Source organism: Bidens hawaiensis, unplaced genomic scaffold (genome assembly GCF_021521415.1).
Source record: "Bidens hawaiensis isolate Kalapana, Puna unplaced genomic scaffold, B.hawaiensis_p1.1 tig00035045_1, whole genome shotgun sequence".
Taxonomy (NCBI): domain Eukaryota; kingdom Viridiplantae; phylum Streptophyta; class Magnoliopsida; order Asterales; family Asteraceae; genus Bidens; species Bidens hawaiensis.
The window spans coordinates 152,979-161,463 of NW_027496086.1; the positions used below are offsets into that span (position 1 = coordinate 152,979).

At 34.2% G+C, this 8,485-nt stretch overlaps 1 pseudogene; it reads right to left on the reverse strand.

The window, feature by feature from the left end:
* Positions 1-2,999: 2,999 nt before the first annotated feature.
* Positions 3,000-8,149, reverse strand: LOC143586915 (zinc finger BED domain-containing protein RICESLEEPER 2-like; annotated as a pseudogene).
* Positions 8,150-8,485: the final 336 nt, after the last annotated feature.

The following is an 8,485-nucleotide window of genomic DNA, read 5'->3' on the forward strand; positions in this document are numbered from 1 at the left end:
TAATTGAAAACTCGGGGCTCTAATGTGATGGTTCTACTTTCAATTATACAATTACACTTCTAACACTCAAAATTAAAAATAAAAAATTAGATTATGAAACTGAAATCACCTGATATAAATGACCATGCAATGCAAAACTGTGGCTTGTAAACTCTCGTAAACACTCGCGCACACTCGTCTCATCCAAATACCAACCGAACAACCAAATCTGCAAAGTCTCGAGACGTGTAGAAGCAAGCTTCTCACAAGTGTAAGACATAGGTCTTTTAAGAGTTATGTAAAATTAATTTTCTTTTAATTTTATCAAAATAATTACCGAGCCGAATAAATTCATTTCATAATAAAGTTTGTTAAACTATTTAAAAATGTTAAAATACATAATTCACTTTCGTATGAATCACGATTGCATTTAGCGTATGCAACAAGCCCTTTAAACCCCCCGGTAGCCCGGGTGGACGAGTGATGTCTCGTAAGGGTTTATAGAGAACCACGCCAACAAAGTTCCAAATACAACAAAATATACAATAAATCAAATACAACATATAATAACTAAAATGAAAACAAATTGAAAAGATACTTACAAACCCCGGATTGCCTCCCGGTAAGTGCTGAATTGATGTCTACAGCTCGACAATACTTGAATTCCTCACGGTGGTCAAAGTGCACACTTACCCACCGAGTTTCCAATATACGCACGGTAGCTTACATGCCAAGTCCATAACCGCTTTACAGTGATTGGCATGCTACTTGAATGATTATTGTGAGGCCGCTTCTTAACTATTTGCCCAATATCATGCAACCTTACTTTCATGTCATTCTTAACTATAGGCCTAAGGTCCATGAGATTAGGAGTATAAATACCCCTTAAACCCTAATCATTTCCATTTCCTTCCATTTTACACCTTAGCCTCTACCACCAAAAAACACACACTTAAGCCAAACACTCTCTACTCTATTCCATTCAATGATCCGAGATCAACCGAAGGTAAGAAATCGTTTATCTTAGTTGACCCAACATATTATAACCCGACAACGCAGCCCCGGGATGCCGAATGATCTGTTTGAATCTAGATCTAGCTTTATTCGGGTGTTTAATCAACCAAAAACTAGATTAAGGGTTACCTTAGCTCAGATCTGGATGCCCCAAAGCTACCCATGTCATAAACGATCAAACCCCAACCAACCGTGGTAGTTAACGGCGGTTGACGGCGCCGGAATCGAAGAAAATCCGTAAAAATGCGTGAAGAAGGGTTGACCTGCACTTATATGGCCGTATAAGTATTTACGTCGTATAAGTTACAACGTGTATGTATAAAGTATGAGCAGCGTGTATGTATGTAGAGCATATGTATATAGCGTATATGTATATGTAAGTTGTATATGTATGTAGCGCATAAGTATGGGGCGTATATGCATATATAGCCGTGTATGTATGTAGCACATATTTATATAGCATATATGTATATGTAGGCCGTGTATGTATGCAGCGCATATGTATATGGCGTATATGTATGTATGTAACGTATATATGTGTGCCACACATATGTATGTATGTGTGCATGAATTATACGCTGTGGATGACTTATACGTTGGGAAGACTTATACGCCTAAAAAGGACTTATACGCCAGATTAAAATACATGCCCTAAACTTATACGGGCTTAAATGATTTTCTGAAATAAGTAAAAGATAGACAGCGTATACATACGTAAACGATAGATATGTACTTATATGTATGTATGTATGTGTGCATGACTTATACGTTGTGGACGACTTATACGTTGGGAAGACTTATACGCCTAAAAAGGACTTATACGCCAGATTAAATTACACGCCCTAAAATTATACGGGCTTAAATGATTTCTGAAATTAGCGAAAGATAGACATCGTATACGTACTTAAACGATAGATATGGACTTATATGATATGTAAGCTTCGAGTATGAAAATAATTAATAATGAAAGGTAACGTTTAAAACGGGAAATGACATAGGAAGAAAGACCGAACTTCAGTTTTCTGATGAGGTTTTTAGTAAAGACTTATTAATGAAAATAATTTTTTTCCAAGCTGACTTGGCAGCTTAACCCTAGCCAGGGGATCTGCCCCTTGGACCCCGCTAGTGGCTGCCGCCCCTAGAACCCTGCTGCCAGGGGCGCTGCCCCCGGACCCCCGTAGCTAGGGGTTACAATAAATTTGAAACATGATATAATTAGGAGTGATTAAGTGATGCTTGTTAATTGATACACAGCTAGCCGTGCACAACTCAAAGAAGGCATTACCATAAACTCAGAAAGGAATCGCTTACAGGTGAGTTTCTAGCCCCATTTCCTTATTATGTTTTCAGGGCTGTGTGCATACTCAATGTGATTAGTTAATACACTTACCTAAATCGGTAGTGTATGATATGTGAATGTGTGTAAATGATATATGTATGTGGTTAGGAGTATGCATGAAAGTATATAATAATCTGTATGTGTAAAGAAGTGTATGTATGGTTGTATGGAAAGATGGGACTAGACCCTACCAATATCTGAGTTAGAAGGGACCATACCCTAATAGTATCTGAGATAGATGGAACCAGAACCTAATAATATCTGAGAAAGAAGGGACCAGACCCTAAAAATATATGAGACAGAAGGGACCATACCCTAATAATATCTGATATTGAATGAACCAGACCCTTTACCGAACGAAAATTCATGTCCGTGTCCGTCCATTAGAAAATTGAGTTTGTCTGTGTCCGTCCGTGTCCGTCCGTTAATACCGTAAGCGGACATTAGCGAACACTAATGAACAAACGAACATATATACATTAATGGACAAACATAAACTATTTCATATTAATTCCAATCATAAATCCAAATATCTTCATCTACAAAATTTGGAATTATACCACATAACATTCAAATATACTAAACACTTAATATATTAACCAAAACACAATGATATCAAAATAGTGTCTTGGTCCTCTTGGAGTTCAAATTCTTAGTTCTTCATTCTTTAAGGAATTTCAATATACACAATATCGTTTTCATCATTTTCCTACAACGATAAAAGAAAATAACTATTAGTCTATTACATGTTGATAAGAAAATGAAAATTAGTTGAAAACAAATACCATTACCTTGTTTTTCTTTTTCTTAAGCCCGTAGTAATGGCGATACCAATCAGCTCCACAAATAAGCATATCTACCGTCTGAGTTCCTAAAGAAGCACGATGTGGATCGACAACCCTCCCACCCTCACTAAAAACTGATTCTGAGGCAACTGTTGTGACTGGAATAGCTAAGATATCAGCTGCCATTTTGGATAAAATTCTATACTTATGTTTGTTCTCTTTCCACCACCCCAACGCATCAAAATACACCCCCGGTTCAGTAATGAAAACTCCTTCTTCCAAATAAGTGACTAGTTCTGACTTGATACTTTCAACACAATCAACGCTTCTAAAATGTTGATCATACTTAGCACCACCTTTCTTGATACCCTTACCAAATCTAGAAGCCTTAAAACTATAACCACTTGTACTCCCACTCAGACCATTCCCAACAATTGCACCTGTAGACGAACTAACATTGGGCTCTTCATAAGCCTCAACATACTCTTTAAATAACTCATATAATTTATCTTGAACCAACTTAATCTCTGCTTCAGCCTTTTCTTTAGAATAAATGGTGTTAAAAGAAAGGAAATTAACTTCATTTTGTATCTAGGATCCATAACAACACCAATTGAAATCAACAAATTACATGAACCCCAATACTTGTTAAATTTTTGTTTCATCTTCGCAGCCATACCTTTCATGCAATCATTCTCATCCAAAGCTACCTCATCCAATGCTTCTTTTATGCCATGTAACTCTTTTAGAAATAAATTGGATGTCGGATACTCAGAACCTACCAAGTAAAAAAATAAATTAAAAGTAAAGCAAAAATTTTACATGATCCATTAATTCATTTTACTACTTCAATAACTAACCAATAATTAAAAGTAACAAAACAATACTGTAAAAGCACATATTATTTTACAAAACAATTAGCACACTTTTATTAAAGCAAATACCTGAAATTATCATCGTCGCATCGTTGAAAAGTTCTAAAAAGGAGCAGACATCGTCAACTTTTTGCCAATCGTCCTCACTAGGCAAAGTGTCGTATGTAGGTTCTCAATCGGCATAATTTGCAAAAACTTCTTTAAACTCCAAAGCTGTTGATAACATGGCATACGTGGCATTCCACCGAGTACTAACATCTAAGATCAGATGCTTCTTTGACATTAATAACTGCTTAGAAAGCTCACTAAAGATATGCAATCGGCCTGGAGAGGCGCTAACGTGTTTCATACTCTCGCGGAATCTTTAATTTCTGTTAAGCCATCTTGAACTAACAAATTCAAAATGTGTGCGCAACACCGCACATGAAAAAATTTTCCATCAATAGCAAGCTTCTTTTGATTATTCAGATTTTCCATTAACTTCTTGGCCACCACATCATTAATTTTAGCATTATTGACCGTTAACGTAGCAACCTTCGTCTCAATCTTCCACTCTTTCAGACACTTGTAAAGACAATCATAGATACGAATTCCAGTATATGGTGGATCTACTTGAACAAAACTCAAGATGCATTTATGTAGCTTAAAATCTGAGTCCACAAGGTGGCATGTCACTACCATGTAATGAATATTCTAAACTGATGTCCACATATCAGTTGTGATGCTAACACGATTAACTAAATCTATCAGATTTTGAATTTTTTTTCCTTCCAATTTCATAACTAGAAATACAATCTTTCTTAGCCGTTGCATGTGAGATTTTGTTAAATAATGGATTAGCTTCTTTCATCAACACATTAAAGAGTTCATACTCAACAAAACTAAATGGCAATTCATGAACCATTATCATATGAGAAACAACCTCTCTCAACCTACCATCATCAAACTTCCAATTTTGAACACTTGTAGAAGAATCTGACTTTCCATTCGAAACATTCAACTTTAACTGACCTTTGTTCACGACTTGTAATTTTGGGCAAACTTTGATGTGCCTATGCATTGGTGTAGTTGTTCCATCTTCATATTTTTTCACTTTCTCCCCACAATGAATGCACTGATGCATTTTAGTTCCATCATCCAAAGTGACCTCAAGAAAATGTTTCCAGGCTATTGAAATCTTCTTTCTTTTCTTTTTGTTGAACGGTTCTTCATCGTTATTGGCTGATTGTGCTTGTTCTGCACCAGCGGTTGCTGCATGTACACCTTCATTGGGTTTTCATCGTTAGCTTCAAGTATAACAACATCTGGATCTTGATTATTTTCCATTGATGAAGTGTCAGCGCTAGACTGAAATTCGGTTGATTCAAATGGTGAACTTAGGTCTAAATATTAATCTTCATTCTAGAAAAATGGACCAGTGCAAGAAACATATAAAAAAGTATGATTAATACCACTAGAAATTTCACAATTAAATTACAAGATTGGATATATCTAAGCACTTTGCTAACGAACCTGCTCGTTATCAAGACTTTAGTTAAAGAAATATATTCTAATTACAATACTTTCACCATGGCCTAGTCTAATACCAGATTTATGAATTGAAAGTTCAAATAAGAAATTAATAATATGTTTAAAATGTTAACCCAAAAGGTAAAAAAAAATGAGCATATTGATCGGTGGTCAAAAGTTCTTCATTCATTATTAAATGAGTGTGACCCAATTTTTCCCAATCTGCATATATACATATCTCGAACTCTTGAAGTATATAACAAACTCCAAAATTAATTATAACATAAACCAATTATAGATCATGGATTGATAGATATTAACTTACATGATAAGAGGTTCGGTGTGGGTGGAGATGTTGGAGGAAGATGGAGAGGCATTTGTTTTATTCAGGGTATGTATTTTTCTCCTTATATACTAGGGTAAAAGACAAATAAATCAAAACATATTATTTAAAAAATAATGTCATTAACAGCGGGCGGACGGACGGGCAAACATACACAAACCGAACCGGACGGACTTTACCGAACGGACGTTAACGGGTGGACGTTACCGGACGTAACCGAACGGACGTTACCGGGTGTTCACGAACAACCTCGAACGGACTAGGCCTTTGTCCATGTTCGTCCATTAAGCTTACCGAACAAAATTTTTTGTCCATTTCCGGTTCGTTTATTAAACGGACGAACATAAACGAACTTCTTACCGAACGAACGACGTCCGGTTCGCTTACAACCCTATTTATGAGTAAATCCAACGCTAAATTAAGGCACCGGGACCGGGACCGGGACCTTACATTACTAAATTAACCGAAAAAATAAATTGATAGATTTAAGTCATATATTTATAATTTATATATATATATATATATATATATATATATATATATATGACAATGTAAAAAAACCAATAGATAACGGATTTATTTTTAAAAATGGATCAACTTTTAAACATGTATTTATAATTTAATGATTGAAGAGATTACTTTGTAACTTGAAAACATATTATAGTTTTATTTTATTTTATTTACAATCTTCAATAATATACATAATATAATATGTTAATGATAACATTTAAAATTATATTTTTTCAATATTTAACAAACACGTCTTGTTGTTGATTTTTGGATTTCACCAAGTATGTATTGAAATATATTTAAACAATGTATAGTGGTATAATATGTAAATATTTATTTTTATAAAAGTGTATAGATATAATCTATGTGGAGTTTAAAGAAAAGTGAATAATTTAATCATGTTATAGATATAATACAAATGGAGTGTAAAAGGAAATTGAATAATTATTGATCTATGACATATATTAGTTTTGAAGGAAAAAATATTGTGAGCATTGATCACAAACCGACACATGTCTTCAATTATTTTACTTTATTTAAATATGTTGATAATAGAGTTATTGGAGGCTTGGAACATCTTTCAATTTTTGGAGCATGATCCTTTCTTATTTATGTATTTACTAGGCTATTGACCCATGTACAACACAGGTGGAAATATATAAATCATGTAACAAACACACATAATATGAAAGTGGAAAATAGAATGTCATATATAATTGGGAAAACACAACATAATGTATAGTTGTTAATAATACCAGTAACAAAATAAAAGATTATTAACCATAAGTTTCAACGAAAATAACATGCATTTTACAATTATTAGATTGATAATTAAAACTTCAAAAATGAGAATTTCATAAACTACTAAATAGTTCATTATAACCCACATTTGTAGTTTTATTTGTAACTTTACATTCCTTGTCGAATATAAGTATTTTAACATCGTCTCTACTATTTACTCGTGATAAAGATACATATAGTTGACCATGTGTAAACACCGGCGCCAGCTCTTGCTTGTGATTGATCTTGACTTTTGTTAATGGTCATTGCCAAACAAACGGCAATGGGAAACTGTCTTCGTTTCAATTTGAATTGTAGTTTCTTTTCTGAAGGAGTGAGACCACTACGAGTTATATAAGTACGTTAACCAATGTTAGTACCTAAAATAACCTTTACTTCGATAAAATGCCTCCCTAATTTAATTACCTGTATAAACTGTTATTCTGATCTGCATTTCTTAGTAACATTATTGGCACACAAACTTTTAGAAGTAATCTATGATTAGGCATACTAGTCATTTTTCAACCATTTAGAAAATATGGTGAGTGTAATGTTGGATCGAAACCAGGCCCAACACTATAAGACTGATCTATACTATCAGCACTGAGATATTCAACTTCTTCTCCGGGAAATAAAGCCAAAAATCTATCATTAATGTCTTAGACAACCTCATTTAAAGGTGCAAACATGACCCTTTATTAAAAATATGAAATATCATTAAAGTTTTCCAATAATGATGGATATACAAAATCAATCATATCAGAAATCGGATCGGATGAATCACCAACTAAAAGATCATCTGGTATATCTATAATGTTGTTACCGTCATTGTGACCACCAAGTTTTCCTTCACCAAGTTCCAACAACCATTCGGCAAAGCTACTGGTCTCTTCCACATCTGATGCCTAATACCCGACAGTTAACCTCATATTTTTTGTTAACCTAAGAACCTTGCATTTGGACCAAATGTGGGACAAACTGTGTGAAGCATTAACAATGTCACTCCATTATCCATTTTGTACTACTAGTAGGATTTGTCTAAAATCACCCCCAAAAACATTAACTTCCCCTCCAAATGGATCTTGGCAACTGTTACGGTTACCACATTTACAAACATTTTTTAAAGTCCTATCAAAGGCTTCTAAATCATGTTTATGTATCATAGGAACCTCATCCTAGATAATCAGATCAGTTTTCTTAATTAAGTTGCAAATATCTGGATTTCTTGTTTTTGAATAGGTAGAATCCTTTGTTAGATTTATAGTAATAAAAAGTCTAGAGTGAGCGGTTCTACCTCCCTCAAGTAACAAAGATGCTATACTGCTAAAGGCAACGCTTAAAACGATTTTAG